Raw genomic sequence first — 16,732 nt, forward strand, 5'->3', positions numbered from 1 at the left:
GGTGGTAGGACAAAACAAGTAATTATGTTAGTGTTACTAGTGATATCTTGATTAAAACCAAGATTGCCTTTCTTTCTTTCTTTCTTTCTTTCTTTCTTTCTTTCTTTCTTTTGAGACAGGGTCTCACTATGCAGTTCAGGCTGGTCTCAAGCTCACTTTGTAGTCCAGACTGTTCTCAAACTTGCAAAGATCCTCTTACCTTAGCCTCCTGAGTGCTGTAATTGCGGGGTGCACGCCCAGCTGAAACCAAGATTTTTCACTCTAAACAATTTGATTTTTCTCTTATGTGACATAAAAGAAACCCATAATAATTTTCCGTTTGAATTGGAAAACCAATATAAATGTTTACCACATTTTCTGTTAATCAGATTTATTTCTTAGCTTTGCCCACAGACAAGGCCCAAGATCAGAAGCTCCCCAGGTCTAGATCTCCATCAGAATCACCTGAATGCTGAAGACAGTCTGGAAACCCTCTGAGGAAGCACTAAGTAGGAGAAGATACATCAACTATGCCTTTATTCTAAAGAGTCTTTCACCTTTAATGGGAGCAAGGCCCAGGGAGGGCAGGAGGAGGGTCTTCCTGAGCAGAACAGAGTTAGTGTTGGGAGTGAATGGGACTGGAAGTCAGGCATACTTTCAGAGGTACTGAAAAGATTTTGATTATCACCAAAGCCTGCTTTCAGCATGGAGCAGAAACAGGTGCACTCAACCCTCTTCAAAGACAAATCCATCCTCACTCTCTGGTTACTCATCCTCAAAACCCGGAGTTCACCCCACGATCATTGGCATCCTCCCTGGACTCGCCATGGCAACAGAACCCTGATGGTGATGGTTTTGTAGTGTTGCAAATTCAGGGTTCCAAGGTCAACTCAGAGAACCACGATTCCTGTTTCCTGGTAAACCCTAAAAATGCAAGGGTAGAAGGGCTTGGAAACAGCCCACAGGACGCCAGAGTGACTTAAGGAGGTCACCCGGGTCCCTTGGGCCCTGTCTAGCCTGCAGGTTGGAGTGGCCAGGCCCGATGCAGCTGCTTTGCAGCATGGGTGGGGAGTCAAAATCAGCTCTGCCAGCCTCTTCCCTCGCCTCATTATGTTCCCCAGTCTTCCCAGAGGTGCAGATTACATAAGCGGCCTAGGCTTGCCCAGCGGAAGGGCCATCTAGGGCTGGTCTAGGCTTGCCCAGTGGAAGGGCCATCTAGGGCTGGGCTCACCTGGCAGAGACAACCGTTCTCTGCATCAGAGTCCCCCTGCAGAGCCTTCTTCCCCATGCCCCTTATCAGAGCCGGGAGACTGTGCCTGCAATTCAGTGTAGTCCAGATTTTGCTGTCTTACTGGTCGTCAAGATCCTGTCTGCTGGGTGCAAGTCCTCCTCTCTCTCCCAACACCAGACACCCAGCAGGTACCCTAGAATAGGGTAGCTGACTAACGTTTACTACTTTGAAACCAGCCCTCCACCCTCTCCACTGGCATCTTGAAAAGCTCACTGAGCTTTGGAGGACCAGCTCCACCCGCCTCCTCCAGGAAGCCTTTCCAAGCAGGGCCCAGAGCTTGCTGTAGGAAGTGGACACAGCCCATGGCCTCAGCGCAGGGCCAGGAGGCCGCGAACTGCAGAGCACGGAACAGCCTCTTGCTGTCCTTTCACTCTACCTCCCTTGCAGGGTGCAGGGCTGAGTGAATGGACACTTTGTGGAGAGATCTAAATTCTGGGAGGGCTTCCAGCCTGGACACCTCACCTTAGAGCAGATTTCCCAGCAGAGCGTCCCGGTCACTGGTGCTGGTCACTGAGTGCTGGCTGGGATGCGGGTATGAGCCCTTCCAAAGGCTCGGGCTGCGCCCTGGGCCCGCGTGCCTGTGCGCCGCCTCGTGGCTATCAGTACGAATCACAGCTCCTTCACAGAGCAGAGTGGTTTACTGGGTGGTTTCCAAGTGGTGCTGCTTCCGCTCCCTGTAGCTCAGGAAGTATCGGGCGTCATCACATTCTTGTGCCCTGGAGGTGGCACCGATGTCCAGACTTGTCTTTCAACCCAAAGCACATGCAAAAGCCATCTTGGAAAGGTGAAGTCCCATAAAAATAAACGACAGCATAATTATAGCAAACACTAACATGCCATGGTTATCACGCCCAGTTTAGTGCCCTAATCTCCTGTATGGGGTTCCTAAGACAACCGAGGGCCTTCAGACAGCACAAGGGTGTCCTTTCACAGCTCCACAAGCTGGACGTCAGCGCCCGGGACAGGACTGGCCTGCTCCCCGGAGGTCCAGGGGCAGATCCTTCTCCCTGCTAGCCAGCTCCTGCTGTGCTGGCGACCCCTGCCGGCCAGATGCGTCACTCCAGGCCCGGGCCCTCCCCTGTATTTCTATCCGGATCTCCCTCATCCCATAAAGACTCCAGTACTGTGACAAGTTTGCGTGCTGCATCTATTGTCAGTCTCACTCACGGGTACCGGAGCGAGATCTCCAACATGCTGTGTCTTTTGGAGAGACACGGTTCAGCCCTCAATTGCATCCCTCCCTGGGAAGTCAGGAATGAAAAAGAAAGAATGGCAGGAAAGTGGCCCTTCTGGCCAGTGCAGCTTCTGAAAACCCTGAGAAGGAACCCTCTTCCCCTGGGCCTGAGAAGGGTGTTCATTGTTGAGGTTAAGGAAGAGCCAAGGTCAAGACTCCATGCAATGGAAACAGAGAACAAGGAAGTAGGTAGAAGGTGATTCTCCAGAGCCGGGTGTGGTGGCTCACGCCTGTTATGCCAGCACTTGGAAGGCTGAGGCAGGAGGATCGTAGGGAGGTCTAAACCAGCAAATCCTTGGTCTCCCCTCAGGGCCTCAGCTCTAGCGTCAGGGCCCTCGAACCACTGACACCCAAGGAGACGAGTGGACTACAGTGGCCACTGTCCCTCATCCCCTGCCTCCAGACCTTGATCTCCCAGCCCTCAATGTGCCCACCAGCAGAAATGCTACTGTCTGCAGGGAACTCAGCCCAGCACCCAGGCTGTCATGGACAAGCACTGGACAGGAGATAGGATAGGACGAGGAGTGCTACAGGTACTTAGGACATCCAGAGATACCTGGACATTTACACTGGACACTTCAGAGGACTCTGCCCACTGAGACACAAGACTGCCAGAGAACTTGACACAAAGGTTCACCGGGATCTTACTGCCTGGCACCCCTGCCTTCTCACCACCCCTATAAAAAGAGCTTCTCTTTGTTCAAGGCAGACAGTCTTATCAGCTCTCTGCCTGAACCCAGGCACAATAAATGCCATGCTGCGGTGTTTTACAGGGGCTGGAGATCTCTGCTGGCTCCCCCTCCATCCACATATTACATATGTTACAAATACTGTCAGAAAGTACGGCATAGTTGACTGAATTTCTCGCCCGATCCTATCTATGTGTAGGGAAGAATGAGATGGGAATAAAACTGTGATTGGAAGGGGTGGAGTGACGTGGGCATGGTATCGCACAGCTGTGATCCTAGCACTGAGAGGCTGAGGCAGGACTTGAACTTGACTGCAAGTTCAAGCCCAGCCTGGGCAGCTCAATGAAACCCTCTCAAAAGAAAAAAATGTAAAAGGTCTGGCGATGTCACTCAGTATGAGGGTCCTGTGTCCATTCAAAAAAGAGGGAGGGGGAGAAAGACAGAACAGAAGAAAGGAGGGGGAGGGAGGGAAGGAAAGAGGGAAAGAGGGAGGAGAAAAAGCCAGGCACTCCTTTTGGGCAGAGTAAGGGGTGCTTGGTGTTTTATAGGTGGCACAGGGACTCTTGTTTTGATTTGTTTCTGGTTTTTGTTCTGAAGAAATGACAATGTGGTCTCACTTTGTGTCTACAGATCATGGCTCAGAGCAGACTTGTCTGGGGCTGGCATTTTGTATCGTAGTTTACTCCTTAAAGCTGACAAGGTTTAAAGTGGGCGCAGCTGCTCTGTCTCCCTTCCTGGGCTATGGGTCAGGAATTTTGCTGGGCTAGGACTTGTGTGTCTGCGCGTGCAGAATCCAGTTCACTACAAGAGCTCTCCAGGAAGCACACCCCTCGGTCCCTCTCCCAGGCACGCGACTCAGCCCATGGTGAAGTCCTGGCCCACAGGGTGACCGCTCCATCCTGCAGCCCCTCCCTGGCTGTGGAAGGTGGGGGATGGCCTGGGCCCTGGAGGCTGAGCCCGGTCAGAAGCAGCCAGACCTGGGGTGCCCTGGCCGGGGCCTGGCTCTGGCTCCCTGTCTGGGAAGTCCTGTTCTCCCAGGCAGAGGCGCCGTGGCTTGTTTACATGGGTGGGCTGTTGGCTGGGTCACAGCCTTCAAGTGACTCCCATACCTATTCATTTGAGTCCCAAGGAAACCTGTTGGATATGAATTCTTTGCTGCTTTTCTGACAATGGCCTCTGACCAGACAGGTTCAGCTCCCTGGACCCCAAGGGCCTTCCGACTACTCCTCGTGCCTGTGGGCAGTGATCTCAGCTGGCATCAGTTTCAGGGACCCGGTGACTCACCATGGCGTAAGTCAGCAGCTGGGCACATGCCTGGCTCCAGAGTGTTCCGGGAAACTCTCTGAAGACCTGGCCTTGCCTCTCATCCTCCGTCCAGGGCTCAGTCGGGCCATTGTTAATTTCCTTCCACATCAGACGGCTCCGAGGTGCAGCCTGGCCTGGCCCTCCTGCCCAGCATCTTCACTCCCTGTCCCCGGGACAGCATGCTGTCCTTGCCGGTCTGAGTGCTGTCCCTCGACCTCTCATCCTTCTCTTCCTCTAGGTTCAGGGCTGCTTTCTACCAGGTACATTTGCCTGCTGCAAGGCCTCAGACACATAATTTAGCTCTCTGGGCTTTAGACTGTCACATCTGTAAGCTGTAGCTAATGATACCACCTTTCATCGTGTTTCGTGGCACCCATCTGGTCCTGGGAGCCTCTTCTTTTTCAAACTGCTGAGTAATTAATGGACACGTTTGTTCCCACAGAATTCAAGCCAGACTGGCGGAACGAAAGTCTCCGTCAGCTACTGCCTCCCTTGTGACTTGATGTGGTTGCCCGGGACAGTGTTCTCTGAATTCAATATGTATTTATGTACATGTAGAAATACATACATATGTGTGTATAGCCTTTTTAAATAGTTATAATGTAAGAATAATGAGTTGGGAGGATATTTGTGTCTGAACCAAGTGAAATTTTGGTTTTTTGAAAAGCCTTTATCTTCATAAAAGTAAATCAATAGCAAAGGCCTACAATCAAAGAGCATATAGTAACAACTTAATCCAGGTATTTACAGATATGGAAGCAAGAAGCAAAAAAATAAATCAGTTAAGACAGTTGAAAGTAGCGGAGATGTGAGGGCTTCTCTTTTTTGTGATTCTCTCATCAAATTGTTTAATTTTTACTTGTACGATAACTCTAGTTAAAATACTGAAAGTGACCTGGCTGTGTTGTGTCTCTCCTCTCCTTCTGGCCCGTTTCACCCTCACCCCCTCCTCTCCCTGCTCAGGGCTGCAGCTCCGCCTCTGGTGCCTCCTCCAGGACCCAACCTGGGGCCAGCAGTCTCTATATGGGGTCTAACTAGAAGGCCTGCCCCACTCAGGAGAGCTCTCCGGTGGGCCAGTTCCCCACAGTGCAGTGTTTACCGCATATCAGAAATAAATACTGATAAAGCCTTTTCAGTAAAACTCTGAGCCTTGCCTAGAGTGCAAGACTGGTACTAAACACCCGGCACGGCACATTCTGGGTCCCCCTCAGCTCCACCCTACTGCAGCCTGCGCAGGGCCTGCCTCTCTGCCTTTAACATGGACCTATCATCCTCTGCACTCGTTTCCTTTAACCACAGGTCTCAAAGACAGATGTCTGCTGTCAGCCCAGGCAGGTTTTCCTCATTCTTCTGTCTGTTTGCTTTGTTTGATGCAGGGATTGAACCCTGGAAGCACTCAACTGCACCACTGAGCTGCACCTCAGGCCTCCTCCTGGCTCCTGCCACACAAATTAAGTTACATAATTATGGAGAGCGCTTTGCCAGTTGACTCGGGAACAGGAATGCTGAGTGACTGTTTCTCTGCCTCACCTGTCACCCCAGCATAATGGGAAACACTTGTGATCCCAAGGGCCTCGGGTAAAACCCCCCCTACCCTCCCTGCGCCCTGAGGTGGTTTTAGGCCTTCACCTCACTATCCGACTCTCTGCCTGTTCTCCTTTGTTCTCCTTTTCCACCCGCTCCCCACGCACTGCTTTTGCTAGCATTACCTGAAGGCCCTCTCCCACGGCCTCCCACGGCCTGGGCCGGCCCAGCTCCTTTCCTCACAGATGCCACTGTGGGCGCTGTCCCAAGCTGGCCTTAGCCCCTGGCAGCACCTGTCTGATTCCTGGCGCATCAAGCTCCATCTTCTGAAAACAGGCTGTCTGAGAGGCTTTGGGGCTTAGCATACCAGCGAGTGCACAAAAAGTGTCCCATAAACAACATTTGTGGAGCAGAAATCCTTAACTTACTAAAAGTCCAATATCTCATTTCCATTTAGCATGCAGAAGTAGCTGCTGCTGTAGTGTAAGACAAAAAGAGCTTACCAGCTATGTGACTTGGGGCAGTTCACTTTCTCAAGCCTCAGTCTCTTGACCTATAAAGTGGGAGAAATGATAACAGGAAGGATTGAGACATAAAGTACCCTAAAAATAGAAAAGTGTCACTACTGAGCCTCCAAGTTGATTTCTGATTTCACACTGCTCTGAGGAAACCCAGGCCCAGCCACTTCTGCAGGGCCCTCTCCTTCTGGTGCTTGCTCATCCCTCTTCTGGGGCTGCTGCTTCTCCCTGCCACGCCCTCTGTCTAACTTAGAGCCAATTTCCCCCAATTCCTCCTCAGCATCCACATCTGTGACTCCTGATTTTCTCTTCCTGGGTGCAGGTCCTGGTGCCTTGGAACCGTCTCGAGTCCCTTCTGGTCGGTCCCTTCTCTCTGCTTCCTCAAGATCTTTTCCTCCCTTCCCGCCCTACATGTACCCTAGGGGCCAGGGAGTGGGCACAGGTGTGGATGTCTCCACCAAGCCCTGGTTTCAAGGACGCTCACAGAATGTGTTCAGAGGTGGCAGATGAAAGGCCACACGCAGAGGCCACGCTCCATGCAGGGAGGGGCTGGCCTGGGAGCCTGGAGCCCACAGTGGGCCCTGGGCCAATTTTCCTCCTGAGGATGCAGGGCTGGCCAGGCAGGGCTGAGTAGGGGCCTAGGAGGCTCGGAGGGGATCAGAGGGAGGGCCCGGGCACTGGTTGGCAGGCCGGGTGCCAGGACATGCCTGGGATGCTTTGGCAGCGGGTCACGGAGGGAGGAGGGCAGCCATCTGTCATGTGGGCAGGGCTGGGCCTTGGCTCATTAGGGCTTTCCAGGTCAATCTGCGTCCCTGTGGTGTGCCGCAGGCTTCCTCTCATGTTTCTGATGCATGGCCTGTGTTTTTCCTGACATGCTCCATGTCGCTGTGACCCAGGAGCCAGGGTCTAGCGCTGTGCTGGGAGAAGCACCAGAGCCCCGATGGCCACAGGCTGCTGCGACACGGCAGACAGCAGGGCCCAGGCTCCTCCCTGGAACTGGAATGCCACGCTCCACTGGTGCAGTTGCAAGATGGGTGAGCCAACATGAAAGCCTCACGGCTGGAAGCTGCTAACACTAACACGAACTGTTCCTGTTCTTCCTGTTCCTGCCACAGCCTCATCTGGGCCGCACATCTCACACCACATGTGTCTTCACCCCTCCACGGAGCTGCTGGACTCTTCCATCCTCAGCCATGGGCAGCACCGCTTCCCAGCACAGGGCCCGAGGCCCTGACATCAGGTCCGTTCAGGTCTTCTCGCAGCCGCTCCACCCACAGCAGGCCCCCCAGCTCTGCCAGCCCGCCCAGCACAGGCCCTCTCCGTCCTCATCCTGCTCCTCACACAACGGCTCGGTCTGTGTCCCCTCCCTGGCCACCAGGCCGTCTGCTGGTCTCACACCAGCGCTTTGGGTCAGACCTTCTCATCTGCTTCCCCTCCAAGACTGTGCATGGGCATGCTCCACGCGGGCACTTGACACCTTCACTTACCTCACTGCAGTGTTTGGTCAGATGTTACCTAGGAGATCACAGTCTGCCCCACCTAGTCAGCCCATCTTTCTCCTCCACTTGATTTTGGTTTATGGTACAAGCCTAAGATCCCTAATCAAAAATCTGAAATTGAAAATAATCCCCAAATTCAAAACTTTTTAAGTACCAGCATAAGCACCAAATTCATGTGAGGAGCCACAGTCAAAATGCAGATCCTTAAGAATATTGTAAAAATTAGGGGCTGAGGATTTAGCTCAGCGGCATAAGCACCTGCCTTGCAAGCAGGCAGTCGTGAGTTTGATCCCTGGTACCGATAAAATGGAAAAAGACCAAAAAAAAAACAAAAAAAAAAAAACCAAGAATATTGTAAAAATTATCTTCAGGCTATGTTTATAAGGTACATGTAAAACATACATGAATTTCATGTTTTGACTTGTGTTCTACCCCTAAAATATGTATATGCAAATATTTCAAAATCTGAAAAAAAAATTCTAAATCTGAAACGCATGTAGTTCCAAGCATTTTGAATAAGGAACACTGCTCTGTACCCGTGACACATTTTCTTATCTGCTTGTTAAAGATTTCTTCCCTAGGACATAAATCCCTGCAAGGGCAGGTTTCTGTCTTCCACTGAATTTCCAGATCCCCACACTACAGCAGGCACATTCTAGTGCTCAATAAATATTATTGAGTAAATTAGTATTTCACGGATCCTTAAAATAATTCTTTGAGCTGGACATGGTGGCACTGGGGGGAGCTGGGCAAGAGGATTGCAAGTTTAAGCCCATCCTGGGCAGTTTAGTAACTTAGCAAGAACTTTTCTCAAAGGAAAAAAAAAACGCCGGGGATGTAGCGCAGGGGAAGGCTCTGAGTTCAGTTCCCACTACACGAACACATCATATCCTTTGATATAATGTACAATTACTTTCACTCTATAGTCACAAAACTAACAGAGTTGAGTCAAATCTTGAAATGCCACTGCTTGTGAGAGACATGTATGTCCTTCAGCTGTCTCAACTCTAAATGAAGGGATGGGCTCAGTGGGTTCCCTGTGCTAGCAGATGGTACAGTTCCTTCCCCGTCTGCTCCAGGCTGCGTTCTTCTCCCTTGCTCCCACGCTCCCTCAGCTCTTCCCGGAGTCCAGGGAAGAGAGCATAATGGTTTACCAAGTCCGCTAAGAAAGTGAATCACAAAGTCACAGGAGACCCTTCCTTTCTAGCTTCCAACACTCTGTCCAGCTCACTGGCTGCGCCTCTGATGATGCCTAGGAAATAGGATGACCACAGAGCAAAAAGAAAGGAAAAAGAATAAGGAGGAAATGGTGGAAAAGAGGGCAGTGAGGGGGTCGAGAGGAAGAGAGCAGAGAGAGGGTGCACCCTTGCTGGGGAACATTCTGCAGACAGAGGCTGTCCTGTACTGTTGTCACCTAAAAAAAAAGAGGTGTCTTGGGGCTGGGGATTTAGCTCAGTGGCATAAGTGCCTGCCTTGCGAGCAGGCAGTCGTGAGTTCAATCCCTGGTACTGATAAAAAGGAAAAAGACGAAAAAAAAAGAGATCTCACCATCTGTCCTTACTCTTTCTTTTCTATTTTATTTTATTTTGTCTTTTTGAGACAGGGCATTGCTATGCAGTTCAGGCTGGCTTTGACCTCAGTTTGTAGCCCAGGCTGGCCTCAAACTTGCAATGATGCTCCTGCCTCGGTTTCCCTAGTGCTGGGATTATAGGTGTGTGCCACCATACCTGGCTTCCTTATTCCTCTCTTGTGGTCCCCTGTCGATACTCACTCAGAGCTTTTCCAGTCTCAGCCACAGCACCCACACTGACCCACTGGGGTTATCCACACCGGGGTTTAGGAAATCATCTTTGATTTTCCTCACGCTCATTTCCCGAAGATCACTTCAGCACACCTACAAAATTCTGCCAGCATGTCTACAAAATGTACTTCAAATTGGCTGGCTCATCCAGCTCCAATAGATCCCGTTAACTGAAGCCAACATCTCCTGCCTAAATTTCCAGCCTGGATTTTCTCTCCTCGGGATGACTAGCTTGCATAGCTGAAGAGAAAGCCACCAGTGTGCAGTGCCTCTGGCTTCCCGCATCTACTCGGGTCTTGTTCTCCTTCTCAAAACTGCTTGGTCTACTGCTTGCCTAACTCATCATCATCTTGTACCATCTTTGGCTCATTTACTGTGCTTAAATTTGCCCAAATTATTCTTTCCCTGGGGTCTTTGCAAGTCTCTTCTGTCCTGAAAGCCCATCCCACCTTGCTGTGCTTGATGAACTCTGCATCTGTCAGGTGTCCTCTTAAACCTCACCTCCTCAGGGAGGGCTCCTCGAGCCCAACTACATAAGGAAACTCTGTTACCAGAATCTGTGCTATATATGTATAGAGCTGTCAGATTTCACAGATAAATATATAGGACAGGCTAGGGCACTCGTCTCTGCCTGGCAAGTGCAAGGTCATGAATTTGATTCCTGGTACCTGATAGAATTGGGGGGGGGGCTGAAAAGATAAAAAGTATGAAATATAAATGACCTTTATTTTAAGAATGCAGGGAGAGACCCCCGAAGCCCTGGGGTCTGGCATCTCCCCCTGGGGTTGGCGATCTCTCCGTGGGACACGTGGAGTGGAGACATACATGTAGCTTAAGTTTGGGGTGGAGCCTGAGGGGGCATTAGGGATGCACAAGTATCTCATTGGTGCCAGGGACAAATTCCTAGGGGTGGGGAAGATAGAGCCATAGGTAAATCCCAGGGGTGGGGGAGATGGAGCTCCTTGGTTCCACCTGAGGCTTTACCAGCTACAGTGCCCTGTCTGGGCCAAAACTTTTCCAGTACCAAAACAAATAAACCCCCAAAATACAGGACACTCATTTCCATTTGAATTTCAGATAAACCATCAAGAATCGTTTAGTTTAAATATGCCCCATGCAATATTTAGGAGACACTCACTCTAAAAAATGCACAGCTTATCTGAAATTCAAATTTACATGGTGGTCCTGTATTTCACCTGGCAACCCTAGATTCATGGCTTGGCTCCATCCTCCTATTTGGAGAAATTAGAAGGTAAAAACTCCATTTGTCAGAATCCTTTGCCACTAGAATTATGGACATGAATTCAGTGCTTCTAATTCGATGTATTTGTAGGGGTTTGGAGAAGCAGAAATGAGGCGAGGCCACCGTCCCGCAGAGGAAGGCCGAGGGGCCCGCAGAGAGCAGTGGTCTGAGGGCTGCCATGTGACAGGAGCTGCAGCCCTTCCGCCTGTGTGAGAGAACTCGAGGCCAAGTCCAGTCCAGACTGACCTCCTGTCAGTCTTCTGCTTCTCCAACCCTGTCAACGATTTTCTTGTGTAGTTTCCTAAATTATGTCCCTTACGGCTTAAAACACAGCCAGCACTTTCCACTTCCTGCAGAGGCCTGTGGGTACAGCTCTCATCGCCCCCTTCCCCTTGCAGGCTGGACTCTGTGTGCGTGTGTGGTCTCTCCTGCCTGCAGACCCCAAGCTGCCTGGCATCCTGTGAGACCCCAGGGTTGTGGTACAGACCTCTCCTTTGCGCCTTCTAGTACTCATGAATCTGGGCCAAGGCTCTAGCCACAGCAGGAATGTTCGGTTGGAACCCTTAGCTGAAAAGCATGTCTTAGTGACAGGGAGCAAGCTACTTCTCCATTCCTAGAGGTGAGGCATGGAAAGTGACTTCCACTCACACATGGTTACGCGGGACAAGCTACGTCACCTAGGGCTCGATTTCTTATTGATGATATAAGGATCAAACCACATGTGTTAATGTCCCTCTCAACTCTGACTGAGTCTGATTCTTTAAAGCGTTTAATAAGGTGGAAGCCAGAATAAAATTAGCTACATCGAGTGGTCTCAGAGGCCCCTGAAATGTTAAGGACTCCTTTGCTGGGCAGTGCATCATCCCTCACAATAAACAGAAATGAGATGCACGTCTAGAATATAAATGAGGTGAAGGATATAGATAGGAAAAGAAATGGCAAGAAAAATCTCTTCAGACAAAATGAGCTTCTAAATACTCAAATTAGACCAGGTAGTCCTCATGCAAAAAGAACACAGCCCAACTCCTGATCCTGGTCCCCATGGATCTGAAATGTTCTGTACGCCATCAAGATCAATGTCCACCCACAGCAGTGTGCACCTCCATGTGCCACTCTCTTTATACTCCTGAAAGCACTTACCACAACCTGCAATTACCTTTTAATGCTTGCTTCTTGGTCTCTCACAATAGACTAGGGCCAGAGAGCTGGGTTTGTTCTCCACTGTGTCCCTAACTCCAGGGACCCTGCTGAACGACCTCGTAGAATGGATGGACAGAGGCGCACGCCTTGAAGGAATACTGCTGGAAGGGTGGGGACCAGAGGGTCTGGAAAACTCAAACAGGGAAATGAATAGAGTGTCTTAGGGAGGATTTAGATGACGTGAAAGGAGTGCCCGTGACATTGATGGGGGAGGACTGTTAGACAGGGGACAGGTGTGCATCCAAGATGAACGTGAAGGCACGCGTCACAGAGAGAGAGACAGGAGGGGTTGTCAAGAAGGGTAGAAATGAGAGAGCAAAGGCTCCAAAGGAAGGATTAACCCTTAAGACAAAGAACACAGAATTTGGGGCCAGGAAATTAGATTTCAGCCCTGGATCTCCCTCGAACCAGCTATTCCAGCCAAGTCAAACCTTTTCCTGTGCCAGGATCCCAGAGTGCTCACTGCCAAAGCCAGACACGGCCCAGAGCTGTTACAGGGTCAGAGCAGCAGCTGTGAGGTGACATTCCAGCACTGTAGGTCATTGTCTTGAGCCTCAGGGCTGATTGGGCTGATCTGGCTGAATCTCCACCTCTCTGTCCATTCCCTGGGTGGGGTGGGGTGGGGAGCTTGTACCTCAAGTCACTGCAGCAGCTGCTTAGAAAAACTGTGCCCTCATTGAGACAGAGTCAGGCTGGCTTGAACTCACTATGCTGACCTCAACCTCAAGGTGATCCTCCTGCCTCTGTTTCCTGAGTGCTAGGATTACAAGGCTCCACAGTCAGTGTAAACTGGCTTTTTCTAAGAGAACTTACAGTCATTTTAAAGCACATAGCAAACTGCGGTCTTTCTTAAAAGACAAATAATTAGACAACCAATTGAGACTGAAGAAAACCAAGGGAAGGGTGTAGTGAAAAAGAACTGAGGTTTCTTATTCATGCTTCTTCCCTCCAGAACCTTCTCTTCTCACTTCTGGTTTTCTCCACAAGTATGCTTCATGCTTTTGGTGTGGGCTTTTCCACTTTTCAGTCATTTGATTTACTCTTCCCTTCATTTCAGGGCACCTCCTCCAGGACACCTTCCCAGATCACCTTCCCTCACTGATCTGCCAGCCGAAGCCTATCTGGTCTTATCTGCTCTTCCCTACTCGTGCACCCAATCAGCTGATCTTGGCTACTCCTGCCGGGCCTGCCTCACCCCACCCTCACTTAGTAAGGACGGATTTCGGCTGATGAAGGGTGCACTTCACCCGCCTCACCGCACGTCCTCAGGGTAAGGACTGGGACCGAGTGTCTGGTCTCCTATGCACCTCTTCACACCTACCTCTCCTTGAAGGCTCAAGGACTTGTGGACTGTTTACGAGGAGGGCAACTACAGAAAGGCAGAGAGAGAGAGACGGAGAACAAACAAAAGGACGGAAGAAGAAAAGGAAGAGAAGGAAAAGAACAGCAGGTTAGGCCAAGGCCTGCCCTACCTGATTTTTCCCTGTGTTATGAATGGCTATTGTGCTGTCTTACACCACAGGAGGAGGCGGGAAAGGGTGGGGCAGACACATGGGAGGCACCTGCGGAAGGAGGGAGGAGATGGACCGGAACAGAGAGAGAGGTGGGATCCAGCTGTGGCTCAGTGGAGGAGGTGAAGCCAGCCCAACACTCACAACACCATCTCCACCCTCTGGATCTCTAAGGAGACAATGAACTAGAGAGGGAGTAAAAGGACCAAGAGAGAATTGCTAGGAAGTCGGAAAGGTAGGGAGAAGGTGTTAAGAAGTGAGCTATTTCCTGGCAGAGTCCGGTCCAGATGCCTTTTCTCTGACCCATGTCCTTGATCCTTTAGTGAGAGCTCCGGGATCACTAGCGTGAAGGCTGAGGGGCACCATCCGAGGAGCCCTCGGCATCTGCTCAGAGAAGGGGTTGCAATGCCTCATGAACTTCGACCACTGATCACATCGCGCCTCTTGTCTCATTGCAGGAGGGTTCCCAGCACAGAGCTTGGGACCCACCTGGAAGGAGGACGACTGATCAAAAAGGGTAGGAGTGTCTTCGCCATTTCGAAGGCATAAGCGGAGCCAGCCAAATGCTCCTCTTGCTGTGCCTGATCCGTCAGTGATGAGGACAGAGTGATGTCGCCCTGGACAGAGGCTGACGGAGACTCTGCCCCGCGCTCGGCCTCAAGCAGCTGAGCACGTGAGGTTGGGCCCTGCTCCTCACTGCTGCACATCGCTGGGCAGAACCGATAAGCGGATAAATAGATGAGTGCAGACAGTGACAGCGATGGCAAAGACTGCAAGTGCACCTGAGGACAGAGAGAGTGACGGGGAGAGCCTCCGAGGAAAACGCCTGAAGCCCCAGTGGTGAGCAGGCCTCTCTGGTTGGGATGTAGCTCACTGGTAAAGTACTTGCTTAGCATCATGCACAAAAACAAAACAAACAAATGTCTGGGGTTATAGCTCAGTAGCACAGCGTCTGACTGGCAAGTGCGAGGTTCTGAGTTTGATTACTGGTATCAGGAAATAAAATGAAACGAAAAAAAAGAAAGAGATTTAAAAAAAAAAGAAAGAGAAACAAGCAGCATGCACAGGCTTCGGGTTCAATCACAGAACAAAACAATGGCAACAGCAACAAAGATTCTCTTTAAGTTGCCTTTGGACTGAAGCCTAGTGAGAAGATGGCAACAGCCACATGGGACTTGAACAGAAGAGGGGCCCAAGCAGGACCGGCGGTGAGTGCAAAGGTGGACAGCAGGTTGGCCTGGCTCCCTTGAGGACAGAGGACACGAGCAGCTGCAGCTCGAGCTGAAGGAGTGAAGCGTGAGGAGCAGGCCCAGCGCCCACTGCTGTCACTCTAGAGGACGTGTGGCTAAGCACTGCGGCCCCTTGTAGGGCTTCTAAAACTGCCAGTGCCTACAACTCCCCCTGAAGGGCCAGCTTAGGGGCTGTGTCATGTGGGCATCACGAGCATAAAGTTTTCCAGATGATTCCAACATGAAACCAAGGTTGGGAACCTCGAGGGCACCTGTAAGGCCCTGCAGGGACACAGGCATCTAACTTTCTAGGACTCTAGGCCCCAATCCAGAAAGAATCATTGTCTAAGAGACTTTGAAGGTGGGGCTAGAGCTAAGGAAAAGAATCAACCCAAAGGGAAAGAGGCAAAAAAGAGAACCAGAAAGAAGGCCAAGAAAGGCAGTGAAATCCAGAAAACAGGACAAATAGGGAGGCACAAGAACACACAAATGCATATGGGCCCAGAGGGACCGAGGCCAGAAGGGGCAAGCCTGTGTATTAGTTTCTTGCAGCTTGTAGGAATGGATTCCTGGGGCTGGAGGTTTAGCTCAGTGGCATAAGCACCTGCCTTGCAAGCAGGCAGTCGTGAGTTCGATCCCCGGTACCGATAAAAAGGAAAAAGACAAAAAAAAAAAAAAAAAAAAAAAAAAAGCGAAAGGAATGGATTCCTACAAGCTCAGGGGCTTTGAACAACACACACCATCTGATGGCCTGGTATTTCACAGGTCTAGAAAAGTGTCTTCAGGGTTTGTTCCTCTGGGAGCTCTGATGGAGAAACCATTTCCTTGGTGTGTGTCCGTCCCTTCTAGAGTTCATCCACCAGTCAGCTCACAGCTCCCTTCCTTGGTCTTCAAAGCCAGCAATGTCAGACCAAATCCGACTCATACTGCTGTCTCTCACGCTTCTCTTTGCATCTACTTTAAGAACCTGTGGATCCTTCTGGATCTCTGGAATAGTGTCTTGATTACCAAACATAATTCCACATGCAAATTAATTCCTCTTTGCCAAGCAAGGTAACATATCCAGTTTACAGGAATTAACACATATCATTTTTGAGAGCTTGTCTGGATGGCCCAGCAGGGGAGAGCAGCTGCTCGAACATCCTTGATGTAAGAAGTGCCCTCCTCTATGGGGAGATGGTCCTCTGGCAGGGAGGCACATGGAGCAAGAGAAAGGAAGGAGACACCTGCCCAACCAGCCAGGTCAGCCAAATCCACCCTGCTGATCAGTGGGGTGACAGATGTCACAGCCAGACTGCCCTCACATCAAAGACTATCATTTTTGAAGGGACATCATTCTACCTACCATAATACAGAAGCCCACCTTTCATAAAAACAGATGCCGGGGCTATAGTTCAGTGGCCCAGTGCCTGCCTGGCAAGCACAAGGTCCTGAATGTGATTCCCAGTACCAAAAAACAACAAACAGATGTTAATCATATCGGTAGCCTTTTGCTTGATCAAGTTTTATCTGTGCAATCTGTGACCACTGAGCTGAGAGGTTTGTGTCAAAACAATGTATATGTGTTTGTTTGTGCAGCTTTGTTTTTCACCGTGTCACACTTGAGTGCTCCCCTGGCAGGGGAGGGGAGGAGGAAGTCAGTGCTGTAAGGACTGCCTAATAAAGCATTCCTACTCTTTAAAGATTCATTGCTGTTGTGTTCTTGTTAT

General features: G+C 50.5%; 1 long non-coding RNA gene across 1 annotated transcript; it reads left to right on the forward strand.

Annotated features, from left to right (window-relative positions):
- Positions 1–11,424: 11,424 nt before the first annotated feature.
- Positions 11,425–16,711, forward strand: LOC134473817 (uncharacterized). Its single transcript, XR_010044276.1, has 3 exons — positions 11,425–12,392; positions 13,341–13,733; positions 14,253–16,711. It is a non-coding gene; the product is annotated as an uncharacterized LOC134473817 (long non-coding RNA).
- Positions 16,712–16,732: the final 21 nt, after the last annotated feature.

Source organism: Cavia porcellus, unplaced genomic scaffold (assembly GCF_034190915.1).
Source record: "Cavia porcellus strain 051 isolate PalLab524CR breed Dunkin Hartley unplaced genomic scaffold, mCavPor4.1 scaffold_28, whole genome shotgun sequence".
NCBI lineage: Eukaryota > Metazoa > Chordata > Mammalia > Rodentia > Caviidae > Cavia > Cavia porcellus.